Here is a 17184-nt window from a genome sequence, read left to right as displayed (position 1 = left end):
TGTGTATTTCAACCACGTAAAATACACCCTGGGATTCTGGACTGAGAAAAATAGCCATATAAGGAGAAAACAAGGCATTCCGTATAGCTGCTCTTGTAAAACACTCTATGATTTAACCCTCTGCTCGGACAGATCCAAGCTCCTGCACTTTACAACTGCAAACAATCAAATTCCTGGGAGGAGCTCAGCATGTGACCTGCACCACTGGGCACAAACAATCACAAACAAAACCTGACAGGTCACCTACAGGGCAGCATGACCAAAGCTTCGCAGCTGCCTGCCTTTCTCTTTGCGGTGGGCTGTCCCAGCTGGAGCAGGCACCGAGATGAGCTCCAGCCCAGAGACAACTCTGAGGGCTCATTAATCCCTTTCCTTCAAGAACTCAGGAATCTGAGGTCTGCATCCACCTTCTAGATGACAGTCCATCAATCTGCAGAATCCCTTCACGGGGGCGGTGCAGGAGGGAGAAGTTGGGGGGATCAAGATAAGGAAAGAGGGGCTCCAGGAACAGAGGCAGGACTGGGCAAAGTGTTGGCCAGCCTCCAACACGGTGCCTGTGGCTCTGTGGCGGAGTGTGCGTCTGGCTAGGGGCCTCTGTGCTATGCAGAGGAGGGATTGCGGAGTGAGGGGGTAACAGGGCACCCAGCTGGCCCTCACCTTTCCTCCCTTCAACTTGATTGCCATTAATAACAACTCTGTGAGGTGCAGTTTTCTAGATGATGAAACTGAGATTCTGAAAGGTTCCAGTGTCCCTCACATGTAATGAGTAGGCGATGATTAGAAATAAACTTGTATGCTGTGGCAGACACTGTTCATTTTCTTCTGTTAACCGGTCCAATCTCCTTCCTTCTGGCAATGGAATGAACACACCTCCACCTCCACCCCGCACCCCATTACACTCACACACAGAAGCAAGGAAGATGGCTGCCTGGCTGGAGATGGTATTTCCCAGACACCCACGTAGCTCAGGGGGGCCATGTGACTGAGTGACTGATTTCCAAGGAGATGGACATGGTGGGAGTAATGTGGGCAAATTCTGGGTCACAACTTTTTAAAGTAGCTGCTTGCCTTTCCCATGGGCTGGGACGCAGACATAAGAATGAGGAAGAGGACAACCTTAGGGGCTACTGGAGCAGCACAACAGGAGACTAGATGATTTTATGGAACAGCGCCACCTACCTTCCTAGGGCTACCGACCTGCAGGGAACCTAGACTGTTCCATGAGGAGAAATCATCAGCCTCCTCTGAGCCACTGTATTCTTCCATGTCTTTGTGACAGCCATTTAGCCTGCATTCTAACACGTGTGACTTTCTGCAGCCTCAGCTGTGTGCAAAGAATCTTGAGGCCACAATAGCTTGCACTAACTTAAAAAGCAGAAGGAAAAAAATCGTAGCCAAGTTACATAACAGCAGTACTCACATGCCAAAATCACCCCCTCCCCGAGTCAAGGCTGGAATAAGGGACTCAGTCACATGAGGGAGTCCTGCACAGGTGACAGCAAAGGTCAGAGAATCCTGCTCCCTCCTCCTCATAGGATTTTACTACGGAAAGTTTGCTTAAGAAGGACCCTGAACCTCATTGAGCTGGAACCAGATGCACTATTTGGACAACTGTCATTATCATTCCCAAAATGACTTGTTGAAAAGTCTTCCTCTCTAATTTTTAAAGTCAGCTTTACTTCCCTGAGACAGATGTGTTAAAATATCTACTATGATTGTAATTTCACAGTTCCTCTTGGGACTCCAAGTTTTGAGACTATCATATTATATATGTACTAGAAGTGTTATATTTTTTATAACAACCTTTATTAATAATCATGAATTCTGCCCTTTAGTCTGGCACAAGTGTAACATATATTCAGGCATATATTCAGCCTTTTTTTTTTTTTTTTTTTTTTTTTTTTGCGTGATAGGTCTTTTTCTAATTTTTTTCTGTTTTTGTTCTTTTCTTTGCCCTCATATTTTCTCTTATAAAACCACATACATTTTTATTTTTTTCATCCAGGTTAATAATCTCTGTGTTTTAACAGATACATTTAATTCATTTACTTTTTTTTAGGGTTCATTTCTGCCATCTTAGTTTGAGCTTTGTATTTACCTTGCTATATATGATCTTTGCTTTCTTTTTTCCAAACTTTTAGTGGGATTGATTGCGATTTCTTTATTTCCTCTTTTCCTATTCTACTGATTTGGTAATTATCAGTCTTATTTGTATTTCTGTATATACATACAGACGTTTTAGATGTTACCCTTACATTTTTAACACACATACTTGACTTTGAAAAGTACAAAATGTCATCTCTACTCACCTATCAATCTTCAGAGCTCCAAACATCTCCCACCCATTTTATCTATTATTGTTGTCAAATATCTCATTTTCACTTTTATACCCTTAAAATCGGTCAATATTAACTTCTATAGACAATGCTTGTTTAAATTTAACTTCCCCTCTTAGAGTTCATCCCTTCCTTTTTAGTTCAATTTTCTTCTACTTGAAATAAATCCCTTAGCAATTACTTTACGAGCATTTTTGGTGACCAAAACCAAATAAAACCTTAATTTTGTATGTGTTGTTGAGTACTAGTTTAGCTGGCTATATAACTGCAAACTGGCAGTGATTTTTCTTAGTGCTTTGGGTATGTCATCTTACTGACTTTTGGTTTCTGTTGTTGCTGTTCAGAAATCTGCTGCCTGTCTAATTATATTCCCACCCAAAAAATTTTGATTGTTTTAAGAACTTTTTGGCATCAGTATTTTACAATTTCATTATAGTGGACTTGAAGTTTGAATTCACACTTACTTATTCAGCTGATGGCTCACCTTACTTCCTGAATCTCATGATATTTATCTTTTAGCCATTGTAAAAAAAATTCTCAGTCTTTTTTCTCTCTGAATATTTCTTCTCCTTCATTTTCTATTTCTACTTCTAAACTCTTATTCTTTCTCACTTTTTCCTCCATTTCTTTAGTTACTCCCTCACATGTTTATGTTTTTGTGATGCATTCTGAATTGGAATTACATCTCTTCCAGTTTACTACTTTTTCCTTTAACCAAGTCTAATCTGTTAAAATTGATGACTATATTTATTACTTTTAGAAGTTTCATTTGTTTCTTTTTCAAATCTCTTATTTTTTTCATGGTATATTATATATTTGTCATAATTTATTATGTTTTCAATTCCTAATTTTATGCTTTGAATCATTTTAAACATAGTCCTTATGTAACATGTTTGTTACCTGAAGTGCCTGGGGATCTGATCCCACTGTGTATTCTATCCACTGGTTCTCTCTCATGGGGAACCATTTCTAATGTGCTTCATAATTTTGGAAGCTGAGATCATCTTCAGTGGAGCTGTATCTATTCAGGGGATCTTGTGTGGTCTGGGTTGAGGATGTGACCTACTGGAGAGTTTTGTGCTTGGTTCATGATTGCAAGGCATCATGGCCTAGAATCACATTTATTCACCCATGTATTTATTTTTTTAATTGACATGTGATAATTGTACATATTTATTGGGTACAGAGTGGCATTTTCATACATGTATACAATATGTAATGATCAATTCAGGGTAAATAGAATATTTATCGCCTCAAACACATCATTTCTGTGTTGAGAACATTCAAATCCTCCCTTCTAGCTATTTGAAAATGTACAATAAATTATTGTTAACTATGGTTATCCTACAATGCTATAGAACATTAGAACTTATTCTTCTATTTAGCTGTAATTTTGTATCTGTAACCATCCTTTCCTCTTCATCCCTGATCCTAACATTCTACTCTTTACTTCTATGAGCACAACTTTTTCAGCTCCCACAAATGAAAACACGCAGTATTTGTTTTTCTGTGCCTTATTTCACTTAACATGATGTCCCCCAGGCTCATCCATGTTGCTGTGAATGACAGGATTTCATTCTTTTTTTATGGCTGAATAGTATAGAACCACATTTTTATGTCAATATCTCATCTAAGATATTCCTAGAGCACATCTATAGTGTAAATTCAAACCTCAAACCGAAGTAAGGCATTGGATTCTTGGTTCAGAATTCTTGATTGACAATTGAGAGACTTTTTTTGTGCTAGTTAAGATAGAGAAATTTCTCTTTTGTCTCTTTGTGCTGATGGCTTTCTTGGCCTGTTCTTGGGCCATCGTGGAAACCACAAAATGTAGGTCTCAGCTTTCACAAATACTTGCCTTTCCAATTTATGTTCCCAACACAACTAACGTAGTTTCTGTGTCTTTGTCCCCTTGGGCCAGGAATCCATGTCCAATGCAGCCAGCTATAGGCAGAGACATGGTCTCATAGTACTTAGGGAACTTCCTGTTGGTCTGTGGAGAGAGAGCTTTTCTGGCAAGAGGACCTAGAGGAAGGGAAGAAGTGATCATTAGAGGAAATAATTAGTATCCCTGAAACCAATAACTTTTCTTCAACACTTCTCTTGTATAAAGCTATGCCATCAATGATTGTGTACCCCCAGCTGTGGGCACAAAATTATTAAAGGTAAGAGTCAGCTGCTGTAACCAGGGAAGGTGTTGATAGTGTTTCTCAGGAAACATCAAGGTGAGCATGTTTCTGCATAGCGGTAGAATTTATTTTCAACTCTGATCAAATGTGTAAGTTACTCTTCCACACAACACCTAGCCCAGTGACTGACATAGTGGATATTGAATAAATATTTGTTGAAACAAATATCAATCCCCTCCTCTAATCTTCAGTAAGGGGAGAATGAAACACACAGAGGCAGCAGGGAGAAAATGTTCGGAGACAGAAAGCCATAAGGCCATGCTGAAAGAAAGGTAAATCTTTCCTGGAGAAATAAGTAACTAGAAGCAGGTGGTAAGCAAAGAATGCTGGAGGAAAGTAATCTCTTTTAGAAGTCATCATAAATGCTTGGAACTTGGAGTGGATTTTGAATTAGCATACATACAAAGATGGAGAATGTTCCTCAGTTCATAAATAAGAGCCCCGTCACAGGTGGTGACATTCGCCACAGATCCTAGGGCAGGAAGTAATCTGTGAACTTGGGTGTTAAATTAAGAGAAAGCACACCCCACAAAAAAAGAAGACAATTCTCTTAGACATAACTGCATAAGGGACTTAGGGGGAAAGAACCGAAATTTTTTTAAAAGGGATCCACTGTGTTAGTTTTTTATTTCTAATAATGTCCATGTTAATTATGTATTAACATATAAGCAGTTCAAATCCTCCTGTGGATTCTTTCTTAGTATGTTCTTTTTGTTTTTAAGACCCAGTTTGAAGGATCTCTCCAAATGCTATTATAAACAGATATCTGAATTAGCTGAGAGCTGCAGTCAAAACCTGGGAGCTAAGAAAACAGTTCCCTTACAAAACGCTGCCTTACCTAAGTTTTCTTTATTCTCAGTATATAATTCATTTGACTCAGTGCTACTAACAGAGTCGTCAAAGGTCTTAGGGGTAGCCATCTGGTTGAAAAATAGGGACTGGCAGACTCTATTTGAAACTGTGTTTGCATATCAAGTGTACTATGTTTCTTCTCAATTGCGCATTTATTAAGTTTGGCCTGGGGATAGAAGAGGATAGACCCCACTCTCCAAGTTAACCTTTGGGCCCAGAAAACTTGAAAACCAAATGGAGGACGCCACATGTAAAAACTCTGGAGAATAAAGCCCACAACATGAAAAACATGATTGTAGTACCAACCTGAGATCCAGGGGAGCTTTGGTAGGTAAAGTCTTCAGGCTATATTAGCTTTCCAAAACACTCAAGCCACCTGCGCCCCAGGATTGGGGCAGTGTCCATCAGAGTGGGGAGAACACTGGCCCCCTGTCCATTCTGATGGACAGAACTCACGACAGGAGGCTTCCCTGAGGCATTCAAGAGAACTCAACTATGTCACATGCACTGAAACATCTAATTTCAGTAATGAGCTCCACATTGAACCTTGGTTGCATTCCCAACAGTGTCTCCTGCAGTTGTTCTCAGCTGAAATCAAATTACTGTGGAAACAATGTGTGAGATCTCCCTTCCCACAGTGAGGTAAAAAGGGCAGTTTGCCACCCGTTGAAAATGCCATCTCACCAGCCTATTATTATTCTAGTACAAGAATGTGCAGAATGTGTCAAATGTGTGTGTCAAATGTGTGTCAAATTAGGTGGCCTCCCTCCTGAAACCGTTAAATCTTTGCATCTCTTCGTAAGGAAGGCTGATAGACGCCAATGGTGGGAACTCCAACGCAACTGAAGCCACACCTCTTGCTACAGAAACAAGGAGGGCTCTGTGGCAACCCAAAGCCAGTGACTGAACCTAGCACCTGTCAGTGCACGTTGTTGCTTCCTTCCCCTAGGTAATTCTTTCTGAAAATGCTACTAGGTGGCCTGTTTCCCCTCTTCCAGCATTCCTGAAAATATGTAAGATATGAGATAAGCACTTGATCTTCAAACTTACATTAAGAAGCTTAGGTGAAAAAATTCTGTTGTGCACATATGAAGCATGCAGAATTCTGGGGCAGCCTCAGGCTGGAAGACACCATTCCACTCCCCTCTTCCCTTGAGCTCCCTGTGTGGACACCACTGACAATCAGGAGGCACGCCTGCCCTTGGGGTCCTGCCACCTGATCTTAGCATAGGATGTTGGGAGAACCCAGACAATTTCCTGAGTCTCTCTGTCCTCAGTTTCCTCTTTCTCAGGGAGACTGTGGAAGGTTAATACAGTCACACAGTGTCCCCAAACTTTTTGGCACCAGGGACTGGTTTTGTGTGAGACAGTTTTTCGACAGACGGGGTGGGGCTAGGGGGATAGTTTCGGGATGGTTCAAGCGCATTAGATTTATTGCCCTAGGTTTTCCATTATTGTTACATTGTAATATATAATTAAATAATTATACGGCTCACCATAATGTAGAATCAGTGGGAGCTCTGAGCTTGTTTTCCTACAACTAGGCAGTCCCATCTGGGGGTGATGGGAGACAGAGACAGATCATCGAGCATTAGATTCTCATAAGGAACGAAACCCAGATCCCATGCATGCAGTTTACAATAGGGCTTGTGCTCCTATGAGGATCTAACGTCGCTGGTGTTCCGATAGGAGGTGGAGCTTGGGCCATAATGTGAGCGATGGGGAGTGGCTGTAAGTACAGATGAAGTGTACATTGCTCTCCTGCCACTCACCTCCTGCTGTGCAGCCCAGTTCCTAACGGGCCATGGACTGGTACCAGTTCATGGCCTGAGGGCTGGGGACCCCTGTAATAACACATACAAAGCAGCACTATCAGACATAGACTACAGCCTTCCCTTGCTTCCATGACTCTGTGGAATTGAGATGATGCCTGCTTGTGGTTTAATCCTAACCCTGCACAGTGGACACCAGTGTTTCTGTTTGTCCAGCTCCAGTTCCCTCAGTCCTCTTCTGGGAACCTCTCTTCCCTGGCTCATGGTTTGGGTGCCCTCCTCTGGCCAGGAGGTGAGAATATGACCCACGCTAAACCAGCTGGAATTGCCCTCCTAAGAATGTGGATCTTGGGGAGGAGCTGCACTAAGACAGAAGACTTTTAGAGCTCCTTAAACCTGGATTCCAGACCCTGGAGAACCTGCACATTTGTCCCTGTTTTGCCAAATCCCTACAGTTGCCTTGATTCTCACCCCTTCCTCAGGTTCTAGGAGCTAATCCTTATCCTTACAATAAGTTCCCTGTTGGCCAGGCATGGTGGCTCATGCCTGAAATCCCAGCACTTTGGGAGGCCTAGGCGGGAGGATCACTCGAGCCTGGGAGTTTGAGGCTGCTACGAGCTATGATGGTGCCACTGTACTCCAGCCTGGGCAACAGAGCAAGATCCTGCCTCTAAAAAAACAAACAAAAAGTTCTCTGCTTCTTGGAGCCAACCTGGATATTTGTGCTTTGCAACAATGTGTCTCGGTCCCCACTCCACTGTACAGATGAGAAAACATTCCCAGGTCAGGGAAACTAATGTGGAAGTAGGATAGAAGCCAGATCCCAGACTGGCCACCTATGCCCTCCGCTGCCCTCCCCGAACTCTCTTCTTGGCCTCTCGCCCATGGCCAGTGGTCCTTCTCCTCCCAGCCAGTCCTCCACATTGCTCTCTCATGTTCCACATCATCCAAGCTTGCAAACCATCATCTATTTCAACTCTCGTCTCTTTTTTTCCCTCAGGTATCAGGCTATTTTCATAAATCTTTCATTTTAAAATAAACTTCGGTGTCTCATTCACCACAACATTTCTAAAATGCATTCCTCTGCCAGCGTGCTCATTCCAGAGCAGGGCCCTTCCCGCTTGAATGTTGGCAGCATCCTGCCCACTTGGCTTCCTCTCCTGCCACCTTCCTCTCTCCCAGAGAGCAAATGAGGTTTGGACTTGGGTGGGTTGAAAGCCCATCCGGGCATGTCATGCATAACATTCCCTTCCTCGGCACGGATGCATTCCTAGACAAAAAGGCCTTTGAACGTGTTTCTCTCAGGGCCCGTCTGGCACCATTTTGTGAGTTGAGCAGCACTGGCTGTGCTCCCCTGCTGAAGAGTAAGCAGTGGGAACTGAGGAAGGGCAAGCTTGCTCCCTGCCCAGCTCTGGGGGCTGCCACATCCCGCAGAGCCCTGGGGTGGAGGGCATGCTCACGGACCGTGGTGTCCAGTAGCTACCCCACCTCGACATGTTCCCCCTAGCTAAGCCTCATCAAAAACGGCCCTGTTTGGCAGCCAGGGAATCCTATCGACCCCTCAGGATGTGGTTACATATTATGATTCAGTGTACCTCTTGCAGCTGGGAAACGCATTCTCTGGGCTGTCCTCAGGGGGCCCATAAGGAATTCACACCTGTGATTAGCTTAACTGGCCATTCGATTTCCCCGAAGCCCTATACAGATCCAATTGAGGGAGTAGCTCCCTGACCATCAACAACTTGGCTTTTCAGAGAGAAATCAGGGTGCAACAGATTCAGGTAATTTAGCATATCACAGTAAACACTGTGACTCTAGTCTGGCTAGATTATTGCCAACGTCTACAGTGAAGAGTGGATCTGCTGGTTGGTATACATACAACTTAACACATGTTAGATTTGTACTGAACATTCTTTCAAGTTTTTTGAGTGTGAAATATTGGATTTACTAGTCACTAAAAATTTCCTATGCTACTTGAAATGAGATTAATAACTTACTTTTGTGTAGTATTTAGTAGCGTGTTATCCCATAGAACGCCCACATTATGCGGAACATGCGTTGGTGTTCTAGTTGGGAGAAGCTATTTTTACAAATGCAGGCTGAAAAACCTATTTTCAGAGGAATGCTCCTAAAATTCATCTTAAACCTAAGCCCCTAGCCAGCATTCAAGAAAGAAGAGAAAGTGGGCAATATTCAACCGCTAATTTCAAGGCCATATTGCATAAAGTGAGGTCTTTAAGAGATTTCTTAAACTCAAAGCTCTGGCCCCAGAACTCAACTTGGCTCTTCTTCTTTGTCTCAAGTGTATTCTTGTGCCCCTGAACACTGAATCACAGGCAAAGGTTTCCAGTATTTTCATTCTCTTTCTGCTTTGAACTCCATTAATCTTCATGTTGATTTTCCCTCCACCCTCTTGAAAAAAATGTCTGCGTTCCCCAGATGGAAAGCCAGGAGCTGGCACCTTCAGAAGCGATCACATGGAGTGGGAATGGTAGGAGAGGCAAGCTCCTGGCCAGCGTGGTGAGCCACCACCACAAACCACGGCCTACAGCGCGGGAAGGGAAATGAGTCAGGTCCTCTGCATTCTGTGGTCACAAACCCAGAGCCTCTGTCACCTCTCCCCTCCCTGTGGGTGCGTGCCTGACCAAGCATGGGACCTCCTGGTGAGAAGCAGCACCAGACAGATGTTCCTTTGTCCTTAACACACCATACACACTGCTACTTTTGCATATCAAATGTTCATATTCTTAATCTAAACCCACTTTAAATCAACACATTCTTTTTCTACTAAAGATGCATTGAACAGTACACACCTATAGACTATATACTAAAATCTTTTCAAGTGCTTCAAAATAGATGAAATTTCTATACACATTTTCATATTTAAACAACAAATATGTACATAACTAAATATGAATCTGTACATTTATCTATTCATCCAAATATGCCATTCATATAAAATACACAGAGGTGTAATGAACTAGAAAATAAAAAGACTGATGATGACCACTACTGCTGCTGCTACTACTACTAGGTATATAAAGAGTAACTCAAATTTTCAGTCTGCTGTTATCTAAATGTTTGTGACCTTGCCTTAAAATGTATGTGTTGATACCAAATCACCAAGGTGATGGTATTAAAGGCGGGGTCTTTGGGAGATGATTAGATCATGAGGGCTCTCTCCTCATGAATGGAATTAGTGACCTTAAAACACGGGCCCCAGAGAGCTGCCCTGCCCTCTTGCCTTTCTGCCATGTGAGCACAAACAAAAGGTGCCATCAATGAGGAACAGCCCCTTACCAGGCACCAAATCTGACAGAGCCTTGATCTTGGACTTCCTAGCCTCCAGAACTGTGGTAAATAAATTCCTGTTTATAAACTACCCTGTCTAAGGTATTTTGCCATAACAGCCCCAACTATGACTTAGTCCCAGTTGGCAAGGAGCTATGGTCCAGCTAGTTGAACACATACACACCTCTCAGTCATTGAAACCTCAGAATCTTATCTGAGTCTTTCTCACCTTTACTTTGTGCACCAATTTGGTTCCCAAGTCTTTCTCCTTCTAGCTCCAAAAATCTCACATTTATCACCCTATTTTTTACCTCTCTAACCCTGACAGCCTCAACTATACTTCAGGCCCTTCTGCTTCTTTCCCAGACTACAGGAACAGCCTCCTTTCAGGCATAGGATATTGGCTTTAACAATCTACCAACATAGGCAGGTGTAACAAATACAGAGCACTCCTACTGCCCCTATTCCCTCAACCTTAGCAGACCATTCTAATCAATCCCAGATCTTTTCCCCTGAGCCCAGATGTGGCCACACAGCTTTTGTCAGCACAGCCCTCCAAGCATCACCAATTTATCAGAGATCCTCTAGAGACAAAATCTATTTACCATTCCTGACCCAAGTCCTTTAAAACAAGGTTTCTCACCCAGGAGGGAACATCAGGATCACAGATGTCTGAATCATCTAAGACCTAAGACTTAACCAGAATTTTTGTGGGCACGAATTATGGGCATTTTAAAATGTATTATGTATGATTTTGGTGTGCACTCATCGAGGACTAAGTAAAACAAGCCCAAATCAGAAGATGTTGCCCCTTCTAAGTCCTTTCTCTCCTCTCCTTTTACCACTTGTTGCCTTACAGCCCTCACTAGTTCCTACTCCACATCTAAAAATCTTAAACTTTCTCCACCCAGGGCCTGCCATCTTCCATTTGGACACCAGATACATTACTCTGGGTCTTTTTAGAAGAAGAGGCCAAGAGGAGGCTAAGGCTTTTTACCATGGCAAGCCCCTAGAGAAAAAAAGGAGCCGGCAGAGACTGGAGAGCTGTCAGACTACAGTATAGGTCTGACTCCATGAAAAGGAGGGAAGGAAGGAGGATTGAGTGGAAGTGTCTTAGACTGCAGTGCAATACTAGGGGAAGTCCCAGAGCCAAAGTCATCCATCAGAGAGGTCCCATGCCTAGCATCCCTGCCATGCCAAGTCACTGACTGAGAGCAGCCCACGGGAAGCACAGCCTTGGGACAAATGCAGCAATTTCAGAATACAGCAGCTGGGGCCTCAGTCAATGAATGATTCTCCCTCCAGTTGGAGATCTGAGAGGTACATTCTCAGAGCTGCCACACCAGGAGCTAGAGCTGCCAGATTTAACAAAACTGACAGGAGCTAGAGCTGCCAGACTTAACAAAAATACAGGATGACAAGTAAGTTTTTATTTCAGATAAACAACAAATAATATTTAGTATCAGTGTGTCCATATATGGGTGTCGTATATTTTATCTGGCCACCCTCACTGTAGCTCCTTTTGTACTAGACTTTATCTGTGAAAATCCTTTCTCTTTTGTACTAGATTTACTTTGGTCTGCTTTAGTACCCACATCACTGGGTATCATCTTAACGGATCCCTCTCCCGGTCGGTCTCTCTCCTAACCAGACATCCATTCTCCCCACTACTCCAAATCATTCTTCTGGAAACATTGTGGTCACGCCACCCATCCACCACTGAAGAAGCTTCCAGTAGCTCCATGGCTTTCAGATTGAACCTCAGTGTCTGGTATCAGGACATACATTTGCAACACTAATTCCCACTGACTTTCCAGTCCCTGGCTCCAATCAGACCAAGACTCATGGCCATGAAGACATATCTCCTGCCTTTGCTCACGCTGGCCCCCCTCCCTGGAATGCCCTTCACAAAATTTAACCTATGTGTCAAGGCTAGTTCAAATGCCGCCTTCTCCTTGAAGGGATAAGCTAAGTATACCATTACTCTGCCCAGAACCCCTTACACCTAGTGACACAGGAAGCAGCTGAAATAATATAGAAAGATACAACTTGATATGCTCTGAACGTGGAGCTTTCCATGCAGACAGGATTTCAGCAAACAATATTTCCCAGTTCCACGCGTGGCATTAATATCAACAGCTCTTATACAACCAATAGGGTAAGTCTTGCTTTTAACCCTGGTGCAGATGTTTAATTAATCAGGTCTGCCGTCCTTGTTCGCCCTTGACTGGGTTTCCCTGATGATTACCCACTGAAAAACTCAGCCCTTTAATGCAAACAATGTCCTGATTAATGTTTTGTGCCGTGCACCAGGCTTGGCAAGTGGGCCCTTCATTAGGGAATCAACCTGGACTGCAACACTCAGTCCTGAAAACTCAAACCTGACTTCATACACAAGTGCCTTTCCACTTTCTTGTATGTTAAACATTTGCTTAACTCTCTTTCCTTCCTCGCAACTTTGATTTTGGGGAGAAAAGTTTTGCATCAAGTGAATATAAAATATTAAATTATTCTGAGTTCAGCATAGTTTTGAGACTGATGTGAGTGGTGGAGATGCCTTCCACCTGGCTGCATCACTGCCTCTCTGCAGTCATGAGCTTGGGTGTTCCTTTCTTTTGTTGGTGGTCCAGGTATTCACTCAGTCAGTCTCTTTCTCTCTCTTTTACTAGAAAAGGGGGTTGGGGGGGAGGATCAGATGATGAAATGAAAACCTTTAAATAAAATATCATTCCCACAAAGGAAAAGAAATTTCCTCTGGGTCATTATCAGTGGAAGCCCAGAGAAAAGATAATAAGCACAAGATTCCTGATTAATTAAACATTTGTGCTCATTGTATGCAATTATTCTGGGGAAAATCAACTCCGGGACATCTGTTTACTCAACCTTGGGCTGAGAAACCACCAAACTACTTCTGCCCTGCATCACCAAGTGCAATGTCAAGGCATAGAACTGATAGCTCATAAGCCCGAGGCATAGGCCCACTAATTTTCTAGGTTGGAAACAGATGACCATGCTGCATGAGCAATAAATTATGAAGACTGAGTAAACTCACAGAGGGTTAACTGGGGAAATCTAAAGTGACAATATATTAATATAATACATATTTACCAATACACATAGTTGTGTTATGCTGCAGAGCAATTAAATATAGATGATAAACATTTTCATGAATGTTTCAATTATTATTGCTTTTTATCCAGTGTAACCACATTTCTAGCTTTTTCTTTTTTACCTAGTTATATCTCCAGTTTTAATGTTTAATGATTTTCCTAATACCAGTAACCTCTTAATTGTCATCCCTGTCTAATCTCCTGCCTCTGGCAGTTGGGGCAGAGAAATGTCCTTGCTCAGCTCTGTGGGAGCCCAGGACTGGACAGAAGCGAACATTTCTGCCATTATCAACTGATGAGCAAAACCCGCAAGTCGTGTATTGAGGATCAAGGTCCAAGAATAGGTTAAATGATTACCCACTGGGTAAAGGGGTGGAGACACAGGGCAACAAAGGAGCAAGGGCCCTCGAGGTGGCTTGAAAACCCACTGACTGGATTCCAGTAGCCTGTAGCAACTTCTTGTGAACCTCCCATCCCAAACCCAGAGACCCTAGGGAAAGGTAGTCTGGATTCACAGCCAGAGAACCTTTATTACAGGTGATCAAATGAGCACAAGTGTTTGAGGGATAGCTAATGACTGGTTGAGTCTCCCTGTCTGTCCGACACCACGTGAATCTGTTGAGACCCTGGTTCTGGTGTGGCAGGGTTAGGGTGACCCCAGCTTTAACAAGCAGAGGACTCCACAACTTTTAGATTCCTGTGTGAGGGGTGAGATGGGTTACCACACCCACTTCTCTGACCCAGGTCCTCTCCAGCAAAACACAGAGCTTGGCGTGGTATCTCTGAGTATCGTGATCTTCCCTTACCAGACAGTTGAGCCTGGTTTCCTTACCAGTGTGGATGCTAGCCGTAGGGTGACCAACTCGTCCCACTTGGCCTGGGACTGTCTTGTTTTTTAAAAAATTGTTTAACTGTAGTAAAATTCACATAACACAAAATTCACTATTTTAGTATGCACAATTAGTGGCTTTTAGTGCATTAATGTTGTGCAACCACTGCTATTATCTGGTTCCAGAACATTTCATCAGTCCCAAAGGAGACCCCACACCCACTGGCAGTCATTCCCTATTCCCCCTTCCCGAAGATCTCAGCAACCACTGATCTGCTTTCTGTCTTTATAAATTTTCCCACTTCTGGACATTTCAGATAAATGGAATTATATAGTAAATGGGCTTTTATGACTAGCTTTTTTCACTTAGCATAGTATTTCCAAGGTTCATCTACGTTATAGCATGTTTTAGTGCTTCATTACTTTTAATGGCTGCATCATATTCCACTGTATGGCTAAAGTACATTTTGTTTATTCATCGGCTGATGGACATCTGAGTTGCTTTTTCCTTTTGGCCACTGTGAATAGCACCACTATCCATATCCCTGTTCAAGTTTTTTTGTTTGTTTTTGAGAGGAAGTCTCGCTCTGTCACCCAGGCTAGGCTGCAGTGCAGTGACACAATCTCAGCTCACTGCAAGCTCTGCCTCCTGGGATCCCTACTGGGTTCAAGCAATTCTCCTGCCTCAGCCTCCCGAGTAGCTGGGCTTACAGGCACACATCATCACATCAGGCTAATTTTTGTATTTTTAGTAGAGACAGGGTTTCACCATGTTGGCCAGGCTGGTTTTGAACTCCTGACCTGAGGAGATGCACTCGCCTTGGCCTCCCAAAGTGCTGGGATTACAGGTGTGAGCCACCATGCCCAGTCCCTGTTCAAGTTTTTATGTGGACATATATTTTCAGTTATTTGGGGCATACTCTTAGGAGTGAAGTTGCTGGGTCATATGTTATTCTATGTTTAACTTATTGACGAACTGTCAAACTGTTTTCCAAAGTGGCTGTACCAGTTTACATTCCCACCAGCAATATATGAAAGGACTGTCTTGGTTTTAAAATGGGAAGTCACATGTCTGGAAACTGCCTCAGTCCCAGGCATCTGAGATGACTGGTTATCCTAATAGCAGGTTCTCAGCATACAGGCTGGGCTTCCCAGGATGCTATCTCTGAGTGGCCCTGAATTTCAGGTGCCATATATGTAGGTATTCCCTCTGCACACATGTTCTTCCATATTGTTTCTATTTGTTGTATCCATGATGTATGGCTACAACTCCCTTTGGTCACATGACTTTCCTGTTCCCGAAATGATGCCACCTCTTGATATGTGCTCTGGTTTCCAGAATAAGGGGAACTGCTTGGGTTGTTGGCTGCATACAGCAGAAGGTAAAATCAAACCTGTCCAAGAAAGTAGCACACAGTTCCTCTTCTGAACCTGCACTGCTAGGTCTGCCTCATCTGCTCTTGCTTCTGGTGGTCTGAGCATATCTATGAGGGGTTTTTCTATGCCTGAGGAAGCCATGATAACAACCAATAATTCACTCCCACATGGAGCAGTTGCTCTCATAGGGGGCCCAGCTCCTGGAAGTAGAAAGAAAGGAGGAGACGTTGAGAGTTGGCTCCTTCTAAATCAGAATAATATCCCTTTAGAGTGGATACTCTTAGGTTTGATTATATGGGCCTGGGCCAGTTTGAGGTAGGATAAGATTAAGGTATTAGTTTCCTATTTTTATTGTAACAAATTACTGTAAGTTTACTATGGTAAATTTAAAACAATGTAAATTTATTATCTTAAAGTTCTGGAGGTCAGAAGTCCAAAATAAGTCTTACAAGGCTAAAATCAAGGTGTAGACAGAGCTGCATTCCTTTGGGAGGATCTAGGTGAGACTCTTATTTTCTTGCCTCTTTAAGCTTGCATTCCTTGGCTCATGGCTCCTTCCTCCATCTTCAAAGGGCATTACTCCAACCTCTGTTTCCATCATCACATCTTTTTCTCTCATGGACCTTCTTATCTCCTTCTTATAAACACCCTGGGATTACATTAGAGCCACACACATATTCCAGGATAATCTCCCCATGTCAAGATTCTTAATTTAACCAGAAAGTCCCTTTTGCCATGTAAGGTAACATGGTTCCAGGAAGTGAGTGGATATCTTTGTGGCAGGAGGGGGCACTATTCTGTCTGAAACAGGCATATTTGAACACCAGAAAACCTCAGCTGTGACAGTGACCAGTTGAATTCCTTACTGATCTTGAGATGATCAAATACTGAAACATTCAGAGAAGAAAAGCAAAAAAATGTTGAATGAGCAATTAGTAATGCCCAATGAACCCACCAATTCATGAACATCTTTGTTTATTCTGGAAGTCTCCCAGTTGGAAAGGGCTGACTCCTTCAGGGACTTCATGCAAACATTTTAGCTGGACTGAATATGGTCCATCTCCAACCTAACTTATTCCTCTGGACAGGGCAAGAGGTGGTGCTGCCTCAAGTCATAGGAATAATTCAGGGTGGTGATTCTTAAGTCAGTGTGGCAATGTTCATTATTTCTTAAGATGTTAATCATTTTGCTATACTAACATGGCTCATGGCCAAATTCAAATAAATTTGAGAAAAATACAGAAAAATAAATTTGAGAAAAATTCATTATTTCTTAAGAAGTTAATCATTTTGCTATACTAAACATGGCTCATAGTCAAATTCAGATAAATTTCAGAAGAATAACTAAATCAATCTATTTGAGTCAAAGAGATTACTTTTTATTTGAGGACTTGTTAGAACTTTAGTGTGTTAATAAGCAGTTCAAAT

This window comes from Chlorocebus sabaeus, chromosome 12 (genome assembly GCF_047675955.1).
Source record: "Chlorocebus sabaeus isolate Y175 chromosome 12, mChlSab1.0.hap1, whole genome shotgun sequence".
Lineage (NCBI taxonomy): Eukaryota > Metazoa > Chordata > Mammalia > Primates > Cercopithecidae > Chlorocebus > Chlorocebus sabaeus.
Note: the sequence above shows the minus strand (reverse complement) of the source record.